This window comes from Pinus tabuliformis, chromosome X, assembly GCF_031772625.1.
Source record: "Pinus tabuliformis cultivar Carrire ecotype Pingquan chromosome X, CPIR1, whole genome shotgun sequence".
Classification (NCBI taxonomy): domain Eukaryota; kingdom Viridiplantae; phylum Streptophyta; class Pinopsida; order Pinales; family Pinaceae; genus Pinus; species Pinus tabuliformis.
Window position 1 is genome coordinate 233,235,642 of NC_142308.1, and position 21,799 is coordinate 233,257,440.

The 21,799-nt window shown below is 36.6% G+C and overlaps 1 pseudogene; it reads right to left on the bottom strand.

Annotated features, from left to right (window-relative positions):
- Positions 1-18,191: 18,191 nt before the first annotated feature.
- On the bottom strand, positions 18,192-18,533 carry LOC149139222 (protein NRT1/ PTR FAMILY 7.3 pseudogene; annotated as a pseudogene).
- Between the last annotated feature and the right edge of the window lie 3,266 nt (positions 18,534-21,799).

Below are 21,799 nucleotides of genomic sequence, written 5' to 3' on the forward strand. Positions count from 1 at the left end.
TTCTATTACAGTTCTTATGTTATGGATATGCTTTACTTTAATTCCGAATACCCGATACTTGGGTGGAGGTGGACACCACAGGACCCTAAGCCAATCCACATCTATCATCAGATGTTATGGAAGGCACATTATAAAGACCACTTGTATCAAATCTGTAATGGTTTCATGTTGCCTATCTGTTATGCCATTTTTGATAAACCTGCCCCAAGGATTTCCGAGGAGGCAGAAGTTGACTTGACTACTGTGGGAAATTGGTTCGGGGAAGATAAATTCACATATATAAGGGTGTTTGGTAGCGCCACAAGACCCCATGTCCTCCCATTGTATGTACCGGATAAATTGTTGGCACAAGAATTAGCTTACCAAATCACAACCGCTGGAACATCCAAAACTCTTAGGACTTCCAAAAAGCAGCTATGGCCCATATTCCCTTTGAGATGCAGTGTTTATACCATACTTGATTGGAAACATGCTGAGAAGGAGGCAGGAAAAATAAATATGCTCAATCTTGCGACCATCCCTAACAGGCAATTCGATCCCCGGAAGGTTGCCTATAATGTGCTTGAACAGGCCAAACTTACTAAGTTTGACCATGAAAAAGATGAATTTGATGATTTATTTTCTTCAGCAGAATCATTGTCTCAGGTTAAAACATTGGCCAGGATGAAATATAATGATGAAGGACTGGTAGAATTCAATAGGCTCAGAGAACAGAGGTTGCAAACTCTACCTCTGGATTTATTGGCTACTACACCAACAACTAAGTCAAGCGAGCCTGGGCAGAAGAGTATTGACGAGCCTCCTGCTACAGAGAAAATTCCCGAAAAGGGAAAAGAGTCAGAAAAAGGTAAAGAGAAGGAAACAGAGCAGGAGAAAGAAAAGAAGCAGGACAGTGAAGTTATTGATTTAGAGACTCAAATTGATCCCAAACTCCTCCAAGAGTGGCAACAATTTGACTCTATTATAAACAATCCCGAGACTTCTCAAGGATTCGGCACACCCCAAGTGACAGTCAGTCAAGAAACAACCACAACTACGGTTCCAAGTGAAGGAACCAGCGGCCTACCCAGTAGCAGAGATGCGGAAATAATTCCCACAGACCCATCCGATCAGATTGTTTTACAGATAGAAGACATACCACCATTAGATGTCTTTTACAGTCCTAAACACAGGGCTGTGGTGAAAAGACAGAGGAAAAGGAGGAGACTTGATCAATCTTCCCTTTTGCCAGATCAAACAGAGATGGCTAATGTGGTGTGGAAGGAGGAATTGAACCCTTCCGATGATGTTATGAAACTCTCCCAGTATGCCGGAGCATATTCAGCAGCCACCATGGATAAAGCCTCGGAAGTGAGCAGTCTCCTTAAGGAAAAATATCAAATGATTGATTCATTGCAGTCGTAGGTGTCTGAAGCACAACAAAAAATAGAACAATTGGAACAAAAACTATCAACACAGCGACAGACAAACAGCCAATTAAATGAGAAATTGCTCAAAGAGAAACAGAGGATAGATTCGAGTGCAGTGCGGAAATAGAAGGAATTGTCCGAAGCATTGACCAGATTAAAGGCGATGAATGAAGAAATGAGCAAGACTAAGGATGAGCAAATCACTCAACTGTCACAAGAAGTAGAAAAGTTCAGGAGCCTTCCTCAAGTAGCAGAGTTCAGAACATAAGCTCTACAAATCAATAAGGCATTGATTACACAGCTAAAACTGCTACGTCATAACATTTCTCTGGCTGAACCTCTTTGTGAAATTACTACATTGATAGTTGATAAATCAGTTGAAGCTAGACAGGATTTAGAACAGGCCGATGAGACCTTAACCAATTTTCTTGCTTGGAAAGACTCCCTTGAAGGACAGGCTTTGGATCTGCCCAAAATTCTAGAGTCACACAAAGACATCTTGTTCCTAGAATGGTAGACGCAACTAATGAAGGCAGAAAGAGAAACCTCAAGATGTCGGTTATCTACTAGCAATTTAATTGAATTTGACAATGACACTCTTTATTTGTCTAATATGATTTCACAGTGTAATCCAGGAAAACTGACATTGGCCAAAGCCTTGGAACAAACATGTAATCAGGAATTGGAAAAGAAAGGAATACTAATCGCTGGCATCCAAAGTTTAACTTGGGATACCTTTTGATTTTTCTTAATCAAGCCATACAGTCAGAGGGCCGCACTCAAATGTTTAAATGATGCCATCAATTGCATGATCCCTGAGATCCAAGATGCCACATATTCAGCTCAACTGAATTCTCGCCTAAGTCGCCCTCCGGAGTTGCAACCGATGCTAGATATCTGCCAGCTCAAGCCGAAGGGAGATCATTCGAAACAATGAATCATGTTGCCGACTGAGGACAAGCTGATTTTGAGGAGATATTCATAGCATAGTTGTACCAATTAAATAACACTTTTATTTTGTAATTAGTTAGCTTAATTAGTATTTATAGGCCCTTTCATGCATTTGGAAAGGGTCCTCAGTTTTTGTATAAACTCAAATCAGAAAGTCACACTATTGTGCTTCTGATCTATTTTTTATAAAGACTGGGCCAGTATTCTGAATTTTGACAAAGAAAGCTTTAATGATATGTGCACTATTGCCTTTTGTGGAAGTGTTTCTAAGTTGGAAAAAGGAATTTGAATGCGATTGATATCGGGAGTGACTCAAATAACATATGGTACTATTATCTATGCTCTTGTGTCATTTTTATGTGAATCAGCATTCGTTTAAATTTTGCTATCATTGAATATATGTATGTGTTTTAACAGCAATCCTTGTACTTTTCACTATTGAATGTCTAAGGACTGTTATTCTTTCAATTATATCTATGTCTATGATATATATGAGGAATAGTTTAATAATGGTTTCTTGATTGCTTTGTTCAACTATTTGGGCTTAGTAATTATCATATGAATAAACATCTTTGCTTACCAACAAGAGTCATCTATATGCCTGTTTGTGAATGAAGACCATCCAAAGTTACACTAAAAGCAGCAATTTCCCGGATAGGATAGTTATTTATAATTTTACTTTTAGATTAGATCATTCATCCATTATCATTAGATATCAGAAAATCAGTCATTTATCCATCCTATTTACCAATCATTGGGAAACTGGTCCCATTATATCCAATCAGAGCCACCACACCAAACGGAAAAGGAGCTGCCTTTAAGGTCCGGACCAGGTGGTTATCCCCGATGTTGATGCAGCTATTTTCGAGGCATCAACAGGTGGACAGTTGAATTTGTTTCAACTCTAATTATTATCGAGGGGTTTCACAAGGTTGTCACATGAGCATCTGCAATGCCCATTTTGACTTAGATAGCTACCCATACTAAGGCTCTATTTTGCAGTTCCATGTTATTATTTATGAACATTATGTAATATTGATGCATTTGGTTGGACACGTGAAACTACTTATAGATTTGATATTGATGAAGGAAAAGGTTGATGTATGGCCTAAATGTATGACTCACTTAGTGGTGAATTATCTAGTGCGTGACTTATTAGAATTATTTTGTTTCATATATGGCTCAAGAGGATATGATTTGTTTAAATGAATGACTTAGTGAAATTATGATGAACTGCAAGATTGACACGTGGATACTAGACTTAATAACATGATGATTATATATCTTGTTGTTATATAATTGCATGAATGCGAGCTAATTCATAGGGGGAAAGAACTATATGATAGCCGAGATCTACTCTTCCATTGAGGAAAAGTCGAGACATCTCATGAGGAAGGTATAATGTACATTGTTCTATTACATTTGGTATCTACTTGATATGCACTCATATGACATGAGTAAAATGCAAATGACAGGTGGCAAGACGACCTAACTGGATTATTCGATGACAAGTCTAACCAGCTCTGTAGTGTGGTTCGTATTAGGGCATTGACCCTAGTTGTAAGGCGGGATGTAGACATTTCCCACCGTGTATCCTCCAAAACCTGGAATCGTGGGAGGGTATTGGTGGGCATGCTCCCCTAGACGTGTGATGACGATTGCCAGTTGCCTATTGGGGAAGTTAGGTCGATGTAGTCGACGCTTCCACCATGTCAGTTTTATCAGTGGTTAGTATGGCCGATGCCACAGGATAAAGCAGTAGAGGACAGATAGGGTGGGAACGGAAGTAGGTCATGATGGATAGGAGGATATAGATAAGTTGGAGACTCTTGGGGGAAAGTAATTCCATTGTCTGACTTATCAATTTTACTACTACCACTCTCTCTATTTTGTTATGCCTTCGAACTCCTTGTATCTTTTCACTCTAACTTCGGGACGAAGTTTTCTAAAGGAGGGGTGTATGTAATGCCCCACTTAATCTTATCATGCAAATTTTATTAATGTTTACATTACCTGAAAATATTGAGAAATATTGGTGAATACCTTCATTTGAGAAAACTGTAAATTTTATTTACAGAGGTAAAATTTATTATTGCTATTAATCAAATTTCCAACTTGTCTTCTCAAAATTAATCTTGGATAGGATATAGTCTCCTACCATTATTCCAATTTAAATATTCATCTCACATTCCCAAATGTACTCTCACATTTACTTGGGAGAAGACATGGTTCTCTTCAACTAATTACCAATATATATATTCATCTCACATTCCCAAATGTACTCTCAGATTTACTTGGGAGAAGACATGGTCCTCTCCAATTAATTACCCAATTTTATATTCATATCTCACATTCCCAAATGTACTCTCACATTTACTTGGGAGAAGACATGGTCCTATCCAACTAATTACCAATATATATATTCATCTCACATTCCCAAATGTACTCTTAGAATTACTTGGGAGAAGACATGGTCCTCTTCCATTAATTTCCCAATTTCATATCCATATCACATTTCCAAATGTACTCTCAGATTTACTTGGGAGAAGAGAAGTCAACTATAAGGATGAAGGAGAAGTTAATGACATTAATGAGAGGTGGTTGAGGGGGAGAAGAGAGGAGAGGCATAAAAGGGGGAGGAGGAAGAGAGAAAGGGCAGATGCTAGGTCTTGCTTTTGATTTTGAGTTGGCTGTGATTTTGGGAGAGCTAAGGGAACCTGTGGAGGTTCCTTGGGCTTGGAGTTTGGAGGGATTATTGTTTGTCTTGGTCTGGATTATTCATCTTGGACACACTACATCTGGTTGGACTTGGGCTCGGAGGCTTAGGGAACTTGTGGAGGTTTCCTGGGCTAGGAATTGTTTCCTAGTTGGCTAGGAGGTAAATCCAGTCAATAGTCGAGAGGAGTGTTTCAGCAAGAGCATCAGCTCAAGGGCATCTCCACTGGCCATCGGTACAAGTATTCCTCTATGCATAGATTACTCATGTAAATTATTGAAATGAAATGTCCACTATAAGTTGTAAGGATTAGAATGTAAATGGTAAATTATAATTTTTTAGATGTCTTGTGAGAAAGGATAAAATTATCATTGTTTAAATGTCTTGTAAGAACGTAAATTATTGCATCTTATTGTATTTAATTTCCAGAGAAAATAGATCTGTTAGAAGACCCTAGGTTAGTGCCTTAATATAATTAGGCAAAAAATATAACTCATACCCAACAAACATTTAATCACTTTTTCTAATGCATATTACAATATCGGTGCCAATGATATCGACACCTGCATGTGGTTGTTTGTGAACTCCTTAGAAGGAAAGACAACAGTCAATTTTTTTGAACTTCTACCTAAAGCCTTCTCTACTTGGAAAAATATCTATTACTAGTTTGAATCTACTTATGCCCAACCTCAGAGCCTTATTGATCTCCTCCAAGGATACAAAAATGTTACCTTTAGAAAAGGTGAAACTATTGAATCATTTAATCTTCATTTCACCAAGTTTCATAATCAAATTCCAGAGATCATCAGGCCACAAAATCAAGCACCCATGATGCACTACTACAATACTTTGCTTCCCACTTATTGTCAACAGTTGGAGGAGAAAAATGTGAATAACTTTGGGTCTGCTTTACAAACATGTTTGTAATACAAATAGAAATTGTGTCACATTGGTCTTTCACTTGAAGACTCAGCTAACGAATCTGACATATCTTCTATCTTTCAACTAATGCAAGACATGAATAATCATTTAATATCTTTTGAGAAGAATGTTGCATTGCAAGCTCACATTAAAGCTTCTACTTTAGCTCCCATTAGAAACCATTCCCAGACATATCCTCTGAATTTTCTCCTTTCCCAACCATGGTGTAACTTTTTTGAAGAATACCATGAGGAAAAGACCTATGAGGTTAAAAATAATGCTCAGGAAAGAATCTTTGGAAGAATAACAAACCCCATGGTTCCAACCTTGGATTGGGAAGATCACAGTGAATTCATAATGGTTGAAACAAGGAGTTCTTTTAGAGATACAAATGTCAGGTATAATCACTCCAAGGAGGCCAATAACCAAAAAACCCCAGATGCCACTTCCTTGCATCTAAATGTAAATCATTCCACCCCTTCCTCTTCATATATCTCTCATTTCAATATTCTAAAGTAGATGGAAAACATCAAGGGCGATGCCACATTACTTGATATGGATACCATTCCTAAGCAACAATAACATTTAAAGAATTTTCTAGAGGGAAAAATACCTAGTCCTATACATTTCCTTCAGGATATCCCAGAAGAGGATTCTATTAAAGATAATGTCTTCATTGTAAATAGCTCTATAAATCTTGTCAAAAACCATCCTTTTTATGTATTTATTTAAGTACGTAATAAAATGTTCATTGATGTTTAGTTGGCGGTGGGTCAGAACCCAATGTCATGACTAAAATTATTATGGAGGCATTATGCTTGAAATGTTCTAAGGAAATACCCAAGAAAGTGGTGGCCTACAACAATTCTCAATAAAAAAATATTGGTGAGATTAAATATGTCAAAATAGTTTTATGTGCGCATCTCAAAATTAGAACAACTTGTAATATCCAAGTAATGAATATGGTAGTAAGTAGCTATTTGATCATCATCGGTAGATATTGGTAGACTAGAATAGGTAGGTATATTTCATTGGTTAGAACTCATATGATCCTTCCTAAATATGGTAAAAATAATATTTTTTTAAGGGAAGGAATAAACTTGCCTTAAATTGAGAATTTTCCTCAACCCCATGTTAATTACATTAAAGAAGAATTGGGGGTTTATTCTCTTTTCACTGAACAATAATCACCTCTTCCTTCCCTTATCAATCAAGAAGATCAAGTATGCCATATGCACTTCAACGATGCACCCCCAAATGAAGGAAATGGTGTTGGAGTCGTGTTGTATTCTCCACATGGTAAGATACACCATTCACTCTCATACTTGAATTTGACTATACACATTTGGGGGATTTTGGGGTAAAAGTGGGCCTCGAAATGAAAAATGTACTAAAAAAATCAACTTTAAGAGAACCAATAGGATTCAAGATGATGATGTCATCCCTAGGGGATAATACTTTTGGAGAGAAAAGAAGAAAAATACTTTCCTAAATGATATTTTTGACTTATCTCCTTGTAGGTTTACTCAAATTTCAGGTGTATACACTTTTCGGAAGCATAATTTTATTTCACATCCAATGAGTGCACACCTAAAATTTGAGTAAACCTATAAGGAGATAAGTTGAAAAAGACAATAAAAGAATGTAGTTTTATTTCTTTTATTTTAAAGATTCATAGCTCTTATTTTATTAATTTTATATTATTTTATTATTTTTAGGAGGCCCATTTTAGACCTCAAAATTCCCCTAATGAATAACATTGTTGAACTCAAAGCTTTACTTTTAGGTATTCAATAAGCCCTCGATTTGGGTTGTAAATAATTGACCACTTTCGGTGACTCATTTTATTGTCAACCTTATAAAAAAAGTCTATTATCTTTCTAATAAGTTAATCAAGCAATATACTCAAGCTACATGGCAGAAGTTATTTGAATTACTTTATTTTCAACATTACTCATGTTTGGAGGGAATTAAATGCCTTATCTAATCTCTTATTTGTATATGTTTCTAGCCCCCCAAAACAACCTCTGGCTAAGAGGATCGATTGAATTCTACAATCTTTATATCAACCTCATCTACCAAATAATAAGGATGATTGGTAGGTATTCTCGAATGATGAGAGAATTTGCTCATTTATCCAAGGATAACCCCTTGGTAAGAAGGAAATTATTTCACTAAAAGACAATAAGTACCCTAAGGGACTTTCTCCCCTTGAAAGTTCACTCTCACCCAATGATTTGTCTAACAATAAAGAGAGACAAACGGAGGATCATGAAAGAAAAACATCTGAAACCATACTTTTGGATATTGGAATCCGAAGAGACCCAAAAGTAAACAAGTTAATTTCCAATGTTTCAGTGATAAAAAAAAGGGTTTTTTTTAATTGTTGCATGAATTTAAGAATGTCCTTGCCTGGTTGTTATGCAACTAGCTCACAAAATGGAAGAAAATATAAATCAACGACTTCAAAATCAACCTCTTCGAGGGGGCAACCTCCTTTACATTAAACAAATGAAAAATTCTTGGATGATACAAATGACAAGACCTCCTTTCTATATATAGGAGTCTAAGGGGTCCCATTAAAATCAGAGCCTACATAACAATAATATTGGAGGAGCACAACAATAACAATAGTGGGCTTCTATGGGGCACAATAATAACAACATGGGGACTATATGGGCACAATAATAGAGGGGCTTGCACTAATAACAATAAGGGGTTACACTAGTAGTATAGGGACCTAACATTCCCCTCTCCTTCAAAAAGTGTTGTCCTCAACGCTTGAGTAGTTTTGGATGCTTCTGTATAAAATTATCATCCTCCCATGTGGAATCTTCAGCAGGTAAGTTCTTCCACTTGATGAGATACTCTGAAATTGATCGATTTCATCTCTGACAATTTCTTGTTTCTGTAATTGCTTCAGGTTCCAATATGATTTTTCCTTCCTCATCAAGTTCTGGCAATATTGTTTGAACTGGGATCTTCTCACCTATAAGCTTCTTTAAGTATGAAACATGGAAAACTAAGTGCACTCAAGAAGATGCAGGAAGCTCCAATTTGTATGCCATAGTACCAATATTTTGTAACACCTTGTACATACCATAATACTTTGGTGATAATTTATTATCGTTCTTAGCTTGCTTGAGGGGCATTTTTTTGTATGGTTGTAATTGTAGAAATACCTAGTCACCTACATCAAAACTTCTTTTGCTGTGATGTTGATCTGCCTGTTGTTTCATTCTATTCTACGCCAAAGTGGGCTTATCCTTTAAGAGTTTGAGAACTTGTTGTTGATGCTCAATGTGATCTTCCACTGCTTGAACTTTAGATTTTTCTTTTAAATATGATGTGACAGATGGTGGATGATATCCATAAAGTGCCATAAATGGGGTCAGTTTTGTTGCAGTATGGAAGGAAGTGTTATACCACCATTCAACCAGAGGCAACCACTTGAAACATTATGTCTGTTTATCAGATATAAAGAAACGAATATATCCTTCCAAACATTTGTTCACTATCTCAGTTTGCCCATCAGATTGAGGATGATAAGATGAGCTATGAGCTAACTGAGTACTCAGACAAGAAAATAATTCTGTCCAAAAATTTCAAGTGAAAATGGGATCTTTGTCGCTTACAATAATCTTTGGTTTTCCATGTAGCTTTTGAATTGTTTCCATAAATGCAGTAGCAACTGTACTAGATTTAAATTGATGAGATAATGCACAAAAGTGTGCATACTTGGCAAGTTTATCAACTACCACCATGATGACACTCTTTCCTTCGGACTTGGGTAAACCTATGATAAAATCCATTGAAACCTCCTCCCAACGTTGACTTGGAATGGATAAAGGTTGTAATAGACCCAGGGTCTTAACTGTCTCAACTTTATTTTGTTGGAAAACCAAACATTCTACCACAAACTTTTGAATATCAGATTTAAGCTCATCCCAAAAAAATTCTTTCTTAACCCTGTGGTAAGTTTTTAAAAATCTTGAGTGCCCTCTTGAGGGAGAGGTGTGCAATTCTAGAATATTCTTTTGTTTGAGTTGGGAATTCTTACAGAGGTATAAGTGATCTTTGTCCATAACAAATTATTTTTCCAGCTAAATGTATCATATGTATTGGGATCTTGTTGCAATTTTTGAATGACTGCCCACACTTCTTCGTCATTCTTCCATTTATCCCTTGCTTTGTTTATCCAATCTAGTTGGATAATAGAAATGACACAAAAAAAATCTTCCACATCATCATCCTTTCTTGAGAGTGCATCTGCAACAACATTTTGTTTCCCTTTTTGTAGATGATTTCAAAGTCATAACCCAACATCTTTGTGACCCATTTTTGTTGTTCTTATGAAGATAAACTTGTTCTAAAAAGTATTTAAGACTATCATGATCCATTTTTACCTTAAAGTGTCTTCCATTAGGTAAGGTCACCATTTCTTAAGTGCATGTATTATTTCCAACATTTCCTTCTCATAAATAGCTTTGTGTAAATACTTTCCTTTGATTGGACGACTTTCGAAAGCAATGGTTGTTTCTTCTTGCACTAAAACAACATCAATTCCATTTCCTGAGGCATCACATTCCACAATAAAGGTTTTTGTGAAGTCTGGGATAGCTAAGACCAATGCTTGGCACATTGCCTCTTTAAGATGTTCAAAGGCCTTCGTTGCTTCTGGAGTCCAAGAAAATGCATCTTTCTTTAGTAATGTTGTTAGAGGTGCTGCTATTCTCCCATAATTCTTAACAAACTTGCGATAATACCTTGTAAACCTGAGAAATCCTTGCATATGCTTTATGGATGTGGGAATTTTCCATTCGTTAATGGCTTTAATTTTACTAGGGTCTACCTTAACACCTCCATGAGATACAATATGACCCAAATATTCCACCTCTTGTACTCCGAAGAAACATTTGGAGCTTTTTTCATATAATTGTTTCTCCTCCAATAGTTTGAGCACCCTGGAAACATGTTGAACATGATCCTTCCAAGACTTGTTGTAGATTAATATATCATCAAAAAATACTAACACAAATTTTCTAAGGAAGAGTTTGAAAATGGAATTCATTAAACCTTGAAATGTAGAAGGTGCATTGGTAAGGCCAAAAGGAAAGACCAAAAATTAATAATGACCCTCATGAGTTATAAATGTTGTTTTTGGAATATCATCAGTCTTCATTCTGATTTGATGATATCCTGAACAAAGATCCAACTTTGTGAAGTAAATTTCCATGTAATTCATTCAATAACTCATCAATGACGGGAATGGGAAATTTATCTTTAATAGTAAGCTTGTTGAGCTCCCTATAATCCAAAAACATGTGCCATGATCCATCCTTCTCGTGTACCAATACCATAGGAGCAGAGAAAGAACTTTGACTAGGTTGAATTATACCAACCTCTAGCATTTTTGCAACCATACGTTCAATTTCACTCTTTTGGGCATATGGATATCTGTAAGGCTTGATGTCTGGGGAACACTTCTGGGAATCAAATGAATAGCATGATCATGATCACGAATAGGTGGGAGGCCTTTGAGAGTCTCAAATTCCTTGGAATGATTGTCCAATTTTTTTTTGGAGATCTAGATAAATAGATGATTTCGATGTGGGAACCTCTGGTGAACATAATTGTGCAATTACGTCCCATTGTTCTTTCTTTATAATATTTATCATGTTGTTAGAGTTGATTATATTTCTTGATTTCCCTGCAATACCCCTTAATTCAACTTCCTTTCCTTCCAGAAAAATTTCAAGAAAAGTTCTTGAAAATTAAAAGCTATCGTACCCAAAGATTGTAGCCATTGGACTCCTAGTACAACATCAACACCACCCTTTGGAATGGAAAGCATTGAACTATTCATTACATATTCTATCATGGATAGCTTGATATTATGGCACTTTCCAAAGAAATTTATGGTTCCTCCATTTACAACCATCACTTGACACTCTGGTGCTAGATATAGGAAGCAATTCAATTCCTTGGTTATCTTACAATGAATCAAATTATGGGTACTACCTGAATCAATCAACACTATTACTTTTTTCTTCTTGATATGTCCTTCTATCTTGAGAGTTTGAGGAGTGGTAATTCCTGCCAATTCATTACAAGAAATGGTTAGATTCATTTATTCTTTCTCTAGGGTTAGTTCCTGGTGTATATATTCTTCTTTTGATGTTTCTTGTTCCTTTTCTTCCTCCTCTTCAGAATCTATGTAAAATAATTTATTCTCAACACACTTATGACCTTTAGTGTATTTTTTATCACAACTATAACAAATCCCTTTCGCTATTTTTTCTTCCAATTGTTGTGGTGTCAACCTTGTAGTTTGTGGAAGGCCAGGGGAAGAAAAATTTCCATCTTTATAGTTATGAGTGGTAGGCTTCCTTGTTTCCATCATTTTTCTTTCAATTTTTCTTTCTAACCTGAATGCCTTCTCCAACGAATCAGGTTCCCAAAGGCAAACCTCATGTTGGATGTTATCCTTTAAAGTCCCTATGAACACATCAATTCTATGATCCTCTAAAATATATTTTACCCTTATATTCAATTTTTGGAATTCCTCAATGTGCGCCACCATTGAACCCTTTTGTTTGAGATTTATCAATTGTCTAAAGAAGGTGTTTCTTTTTGTATCCCCATAATGTGCTATCATTTCATCCATAAAAATTGAACAAGTGAAAATTTGTTTATCAGAGCAAAGCCATCGATACCATAAAAAATGATTGGGTTCTAAATATAAAGTTGCAATGCGTACCTTTTGTGTGTTTTTCACATTATGAAGATCAAAATATTGCTCAATCTGTAGTATCCATGTTACGGGATCCTTGCCATCAAAATTCCTCATATTGATCTTTGGAACATGGTGGGTCTTGAATCCAACATTAGATTCTATGGAATCATGATTAACGTTTCTTTCGTTCTCATCATGAGTTTCCTCTACTACCTTTTCGCCATTAGGAAGCATTTCTTGAAGAAACTTTGCCAAACGTCCTTTCAAACATTCCATGTCTTTCTTCAAATCTTCAATGTTTAGTTCTAAACCATCCATCTTAGATTCCATGCCATCAATATTAGCTTCCACGCCATTCATATTAGATTCCACACCATTCATCTTAGCTTCCATGCCTTTCTTTAAACCATCCATCTTAGCTTTTGTTACTTTTTGTGAGTGAAATTTATTGCACTTGGTCTCGTAATTTTGATATATAATGTTGCATTTCTTCCTCTTCTTCATGAGTCATGGTAGAGCTTTGAGGTTGCTACTAGGTGTTTATTTTCTTTCTTCGGGGAATCAATTAATGATAATTATGCTTCACTATTCCCTTTGAATTACTTCAAATTTATTTTTCAAACCAAACTTATGCAAAATTTTAAAAAGACTACACACTTTTTGTTTTTTCACTTTGTAGGAGCTTGATATTGAATCTGTTGTATCTCTACAATTTCATATCTCTAAAGTCTGAAATTTCGTCCTGTGGTAGCCCTCTGATTCTTCTTTCTAACCCCACAATTCTGATCAAGATTGGATTATCCAAGAAAGAGTTATTCCAAATATCCCATGCTGGCTTGATTATAGACTTGTTCAGTAGAGTGAACTTGTACGAAGTGCCACGTGTCAGTATTTCGACCTTCGAACTGGGAAATGATACACAGAAAACTATAGTCCGTCCTCTTTTTATAACATTTTATGAGATTCCAATCTGATGTTCAAAGAGAAATTTATGACGATTTTCCCCGGGTCACATGTTTGACATATAATTCGGGAGCCTACAAAAACTCTAAATTCCTTGGATTATATCTTCCATAATATAATGGGAAAAGATCTAAAATTCATATCTGAGGTTCATCAAGATTTTGGCTTAGACAAGTTTTAATTTCATCTTTTGAAACTTTGTAGAAAAAATTTATAGCGAAAATTCCACGATGACTTGTTTGAAGCAGCGAAACCATAGAATCCAAATCTCTGGTACCAAATGTTATTCAACCAGTTCACAAAATAGAAGAAAATATAGGTCAACGACTTCAAAATCAGCCTCTTCGAGGGGGAAACCTCATTTACATTAAACAAATGAACAGTTCTTGGATGATATAAATGACAAGACCTCCTTTCTATATATAGGAGTCTAAGGGGTCCCAATAAAATCAAAGCCTACATAACATAATATTGTAGGAGCATAACAATAACAATAGTGAGCTTCTATGAGGCACAATAATAACAACATGGGGACTATATGGGCACAATAATACAATAAGGGGTTTGCAATAATAACAATAAGGAGTTAGACTAGTAGTATAGGGACCTAACACTGGTCGTATAAGGATCTACACCATTTTTATTCTTATATTGTTTAAAATAACATTTTAATCGAGGGAGGTAACGTGATAAGAAAGGAGCTTATCAATATCCCACTTGAAAAGATAGTCAAGAAAGATCCAAAAGAATTATTTCCTTTTAGCTTTCCTATTGACTACTTTGGATAGATTTTCTAGTCTCATGCTTGTCAAAAAAAAGAAATCATAATGTATGTTTATGTGATGATTTTTGTACTTTAAATGGGACAAGAACGAAGAACAACTCCCCTTCCCTTTACATAGACGAAGACAAAATAATTGTTTATGATCTTTCATATACATCTTTTCTTCCTTTTGAATTTCTTCTTGTTGTTATTTTTATGTTTCTTTTTACATTACTTTGTTTCTTTACTTTGGTTGCTTTTCTTTATTTTTATTTATCATTGAATACAATGTTGTTCCTCCCTTGAATTTGGGCCATTTATGATAAGATTGTAAGAAGCTGCTAATTTTGTAAATTTTGTACTCACAACTTCTTGTTAGCTATATCTATTGATGAGCAAGAGAACATAGTAGTTGTCTGTTGGTACACAAGAAGATTATGCTACTGAACTTGGCTTTTCCTCATCACTTTTTCTGCATAAAAGCATAACAGGTGATGCTTGATCCCATTTTCTAGCATCGTATGCTTCCTTTCCATACATGACAACTTGTCCACCCTCTCTCACTACTCCAAGCTTCTTACCAAAACATCCCAGAAATTTTGAGTTCTGGCTTGTAACATACATCACTACCTTTGAAGTCGTGAGATGTTGAGCTACTTTTATTAAACATTGTGCAAGCCATTGAAATTCTTCATGACTCATCTTCCTAAAAGGACTTAAATTTTTTTTCCCTAAATTAACTAAAATTTTAAGCCTCAATAGGTGGTTCCCTTGCAAAAATAAGAAGTGCTTATATAATATCATTTTTTAGTTCATTTTTTCATATCAGCACATGGTATTACACGGAGTCATATATTTTTATATATACTTGTATTTACATTTCATACATGGTTAAAATACTTCTAATTATACCAATAATATTGATATATCCATGAAGTTGACAACTATAGGATCCTCATGGGCATACCTTTATCATAATTTCACAATCATTATTTGGCATAAAAGGTCAAGGGATACCTACCTCCTTGAGCAAATATGTTTCACAATAAAAATATATATTTTAGAACAAAGACATTGCATAACAAAGGGTTCAAACATATAATCCATTGATAAGATCATGAATAGTACTTATATATATTATATAAGCATGAATTTCAAAATATTAAACATACCAACCTTTTCAATGGTCATGAAAGGCTTTGGCGCATAATCAATTAGGTTATTACAATGTTTGTTGAAACTCAGGGGCCTCATGAGTGCTATTAATACATATACAATGTCATTTGGACAACATAGTTGTAAACATGTGTCACTCAAAACATCAAACACATATTTTTGGCATAGTCACAAACAAAATGATTATAAAGGTTATTAAAACTAGTGCACCCTACCAAACCAAGCATTGTCAACTCATATTTGGCCTTAACGACGATGTAAGCTATATTATTAAGCCATCCATAGTGTGTGTATGTCAAAAACCATCTTGTGCACAACACATATTAAAATATGGTTAGCACCACAACATGGTCCGGCTAGTGCTCTTAGTGCATATGAAAAAGCATCTTGTGCACAACACATATTAAAATATGATTAACAGGCACAACATGGTCCGGCTAGTGCTCTTAGTACATATGAAAAGTCACTTGACCTTAACTATTGTGAGGGAAAAGTCATGAAGATTAGTTGGTCATGATATTAAACACAATTAATTGTAAGACAACTCATAAGTTCATGGTCATTGTGGGCATGCGAGAATAGTTAAATTTATTCACTCCAACCATGTAATATCACCCGTTGACATTATATGACATGTATTCAGGATATTCCACGGTGTAAATTAAACCATAGAGCGATTGTTCACAACATACATGTGGCATTAATTGTTTACCAAAGTTAGGGAATAAGTAATACGAGGCACACAAGGGACTATGGTTATATGCCTCCTGCCAACATTGTATGCTAGGCACACATGAAAATTGAATGTTGGCAATCACACCACCACTCCATGAATATTAAACCAACGTTGTAAATTGTAAAGATGCGTCATGTACACCCATTTTTTTATATGTTCAATGATTATTATTAGTCCCTGCCATCTGGCAATGGCCAGGGACTATAGTAATCGGAAACGATGTACTTAGCATTAGTTCACCTGCTTGAACGTGCTTGTTTATCGAGTATAAACAAAGTTTTTTAGAACATAGTGGTTTATGGTCTTATTTGGCCTCTTCCCGAGGCAGAGGCGCTGGAATCATATATTATCTTGCATTTTCCTGGGTCTTTCTCATTCATTTTTCGGAGCTGTTGATTAATGCTAACATTAATCTGGCAATATAAAATGCTAGCTCTTATTGCATTTGACTTACAACATTTCGGGCGGGCTCTTTACAGCCGTAAGGATTACTGAAATTGCCACTGTTGCAATGTGTCACTCTGCATGCTGTTGTGGTGTCTACAAAACAGATGCTCTGGATGTTGTTGTGGTGTCTATAGAACAGATGTTGCTGAGGGGAGATAGAACAGATGTTGTATAAGCATACCTAGAAGCCCAGATCGATATGCATAACCAGTTGTTTCAGGTGGTGAAGAACGAGACCCAGATCCAAATCGAACAGTAGTTTCAGTAACAAATTCATACGCATAAGATGTTGCTGAGGGGAGACAGAACAGATGTTGTATAAGCATACCTAGAAGCATATCCAGATCGATATGCATAACCAGTTGTTTCAGGTGGTGAAGAACGAGATCCAGATCCAGATCGAACGGTAGTTTCAGTAACAAATTCATACGCATAAGTAGTAGCTTCAAGTGAATTGTTACAGCCAGCCTGAATAGCACGTGGTAAGTCCTAACTCGCCTGCCAAAACATAATGGTTACTAAATTGAACATCAATAGCAGCGGCATAATTATTTAGGGAAATTCGATTAAAAACAACTGAAATCTAGACTTAAATAGCTGTCACAGGCATTACCTGCTCGGCAAAACCATCTTTAACAAGACACACAATGCCAGTTAAATTTAAGGAAATCTCAGTATGTGATACATAAATTTCATAGTGGTAATGAAAAGCAAATAGTAAAAAACATATAACTCACCTTGTGGAAGGAACTCCTCCACCTTCATTTTCCGCCAAGACAATGTCCAGTTCCACTTGCTTGTCATTGAGAGGCTTGGCCATATAGAGGCTCGACCTTGCTAGCCCCTCCATACTGTATTTGACCTGGCTGTTTCAGTCCCAATTAGCTGACAAGTCCCTGCATTGAGTGGGGTAGTTGCTCAAACAAACAATTGACATTTGCGGGCACGTTATTTACTTGATTTAGACTGTAATGTTGAATCCTGTGTTCAATTCCTTATGGAAATAAGAGAAAAACCAGCATAAGGTTCAATACTTATCGTAGACACACAGAAGCGGTGAACTAAATAATGAGAGGAATAGAAAAGGTGCTTAAATTCCCTAGCATATTTATATTGGGCAAAACCAGCATAAGGTACAATACTTATCATAGACACACAGAGGCAGTGAACTAAATAGTGAGAGGAACAGAAAAGGTGCTTAAATTCCCTAGCATATTTAGATTGGGGTTACGCATATACAGACCTTAATCCTTCACTGTGCAGTATCTTTCAACATCCGCTGATTCCACTTTCTGTACTGGGCAGCTTGTAAAGGTCCTTATGAGCATTTGATGGGCGTTTCAACCTCCATTTTAGAATCGCTGCCACAAATACTAGGCGAAACGCGGCAGTGGGTTACCTCCAGGCATGCGATGTCGATAAGTGGGCATTCCTGCTAGAAATAACAGCGTGGACAATCCCGCTGCTAAAGCAGACAACCAGAATCCTAATACCCACAAGCCATTGTTTTCAAAGTAGACCAGTATTGTGTTAGAGAAAAGAGAACCAAGATTAAGGGCAAGGTAGAACCAGCTGAAGAAAGCTATTTTGGAGGGTCTTTCTGTGTCATCTTCTTCATCAAATTGGTCTGCACCAAACGTCGCTATCAAGGGCTGGTATCCTCCGTTTCCTAAAGCCACAAGGTAGATTGATAAATAGAACACTCCAATCCCCATTGTTGATGGATATTGGCAACTCAAGCTTCCGTCTCCACAGTTAGTAGGATTCACTAAGATCAGCTGAGATGATAATGCCGAAAGCACAAAACCCTGTTTGCCATAGAACATAATTTAGTCTCTACCTCTTCATAGATCAATACCATTAAATACTGTTAAGAGAATTTTAATAGTTTTTCAGGCTTACAAAAGAATGAGTCCAACCAAAACAGCACTCAACCCCCTTAAATGCTTGACGTATCTGTCTGGAAATGTATCAGGCGGTTCCAGGCACATTAGTGAGCAAAAAGGTAAGAATTTGACTCACCACTACAAAAATGATGAGAAACAGAGCGCATGTCCGATAGCGTCCCAGGTACGATTCACTAACAAATACCCCAAGAAAATATATAAACAGTTCCAGTCCACTTGCTGACATTATTTGCTGCCGATGCATTGCTCTGATGAAGCACTCTCGTCAAGAATAGAACCAGGTTTACACCCACCCCAAAGCCTGAAGCAGGAAGCTCAACTGCAGCAGCTGCTATGCTTATTAAAAAGTCAGAATGCCTTCATTGCAAATGCAAAGAAAGTGGTCATTGCAAATGCCCCCAACTTATAGCACGTTGAACTTACAGACGGATGCGGGCCTCCAAGGAAACCACATGCAAATTGACATGCGACATGTTCTCATGGAAGGGTGGAACGCGTGGCTTGCATGCAATGTAATGGTGTTGGCTAAATATTTATGAGTAAACTTATGCCCTTTCATTTTAACTTTACGTACAAAATATTTAATTTTATATTTTAGATTTTAACATGCGTCCCTTTTTTAAAAGTTAAATTTGCTCTTAGTCATACATGTACTTTCTTTTCCATAATAGTAAGACACTTTTTTATTTGGCATTGTCACTTTCTCACTTTTGATATGCTAAAAGAAATGCATTGTAGAGCTGGTAATGCATTGCATGCTCAGTTCTTGGTACACGTGGGCACAATAATTTTTCTTTTTAAACAATTTCATAGCAACCCCGGAATTTCCGGGGCAAGAGAATTATTGGCTGGATCATCCTAAGTTTATAAAATATAGTATTGCTTTGCATGAAGGTCTACTACGAGATAATGAAGTTAATAAAAGCGATACCAATTTGGGGCAAGAGAATTATTGGCTGGATCCATGCTAAGTTTATAAAATATAGTATTGCTTTGCATGAAAGTCTACTACGAGATAATGAAGTTAATAAAAGCGATACCATTTTGTCTATGAATTCGCGTGGATGATTCTTCTTCTTGTGTAACTGTGCATAGGTCATCAGCAGATCTTAACATCCATAAGAAAAGCACAAAGTCCAAAACAATGTCCCTCTCAATCATTTATTATTTAGAATATTTAAAGTTTCAGTAAAGCATTTGGTGAATCTTTCTTTTCGACCCTCTACTTTTAGGACGTGCAGATCAGATTCTCGCACACAGCCATGAAATCCATCTTTTCTCCACTTCATCAACACATCACAACAATCATTACTTCGGATTTTAAAACATATTCTAGTTGACATTGGAATAAGGACAAGACACTATATATTTCCGGATCCTGTGGGCAATAGATATACCATGGTTGGTGCGACGCATATTCAGCATTTGAGCATTAATTTGTGCCAAAAGAAAATGCTTTTAGGTAGTCATTGCAAATCGTTTATTGAGTACGTACCAATAAATGCCTACGAAAATAATGTGGTACATGTATCATATATTCTAAAATGCCTATCAAATACATTCCACTTTAGGAATTCGCCAAAATGTATATTTATTTTCGTCCCCACACTTCAAACTAAAGCGTAAAATTAAATGCCAGAAATCTTTTGTCTCTGTGTTAATACAACATTCATCCTAATATCGGACCGACAGACAGATTCTATCTACCTAGATTAGGCCTATTGGTCATGTCATGCTCAAGCAAGGAACCGGTATTCACAACTGCCGAGCTGAGATGGGGTACGCGATCGCCAGAAGATACTGGGGGATGGGCTTCGCCACCGAAGCCGTGACTACAACACTGAAAATGGGATTCAGAGAATTCCAGGGAATCAAGAGAATTGAAGCCCTTGTGCTCCCTGAAAACATGGCGTCGGCAAGAGTTCTGGAGAAAGTTTCCTTCGTAACTACGTCCATGTGAAGGGTGCTGTTAGAGATTGTCTAAGTGTGACTTCCATTCATGAAATCCATCAACCATGTTTCAGAGTGTACAGTGGGCTTCCATGATATCTGCCCTGCCTTACTCCAGATATTTACTGCCTACATGCTCTGCCCTCCCACAGACGGACGCTACATGCCCTCCCTCTCTCTATATGGCCCTCGGCTGGGCCCTTCTTTAATGTTGCGCCAGCTGACCGAAGTGGGATTGATATAATAACAGGCTCGATATACCTTGGTCCTGAATAAGGGATGCGCAGAGTACTTATACCAGATGGAGGGCTCCTGCTGTTTCGAATATTCTGCGGAATACTGGGCTACCCGGACAGGCACCCCAGCAACATGACAATATTCTGCGCAATGAAAGGAAAGAGCCTACCCTAGTACTTATGAATAGCGTTCTATTGCTCTAGCTTCTTCTCAGCATCTAGTACGGCTTTCGTGACTTGCCCACTCAATGCAGCTACAGGTGCGTTCTCAGGCTCAACTTAATGCAGGGACTTGCTCCCTCGCAGCTTATCTTGTTTGGCTATGGAATTTCTTCTTTCCTCGTCATGATTTTCCTCCATTAGTAAAAAAATTTGAATAATTCAACTTCTCATATTTTATTAATGTTTTTATCCTAATTTTTCTATAAATAACTTGTAATACTCGAGAGGTTCTCTTACACCTTAAAGGTGAATCATTTATATTCCAATTTATTGACTAAAGAGGTATGCTTGCTTAGGAACTTTCAAGGTAAATCCGAAACCTTCTGATCACCTCATTCTTACCATGAAAACAAATGTGTTGAGATTAGTCACTAAAATAAATTCTCAATTCATTATATGACTCATTTCTAAGACCAATACCTATAATGTCTCGTTACCAAAATATGGTTTTTGTACCATTTTTTTTTGGTAATCGCATATACGCATAAGTTCTATCCTCATTACCAATATTATAACTTTCAACGAATTTATGGTGATGAGCCCATGTTATCATCAGACTACATTTACAACAAGGGAAGCTGCGAGGCAGCGAGTCCCTACATGAAGTTAACATTTAAGGTCTAGGGCTAAAGATCTACTAGTTCTACCAATCCTGTATAGTGAGTC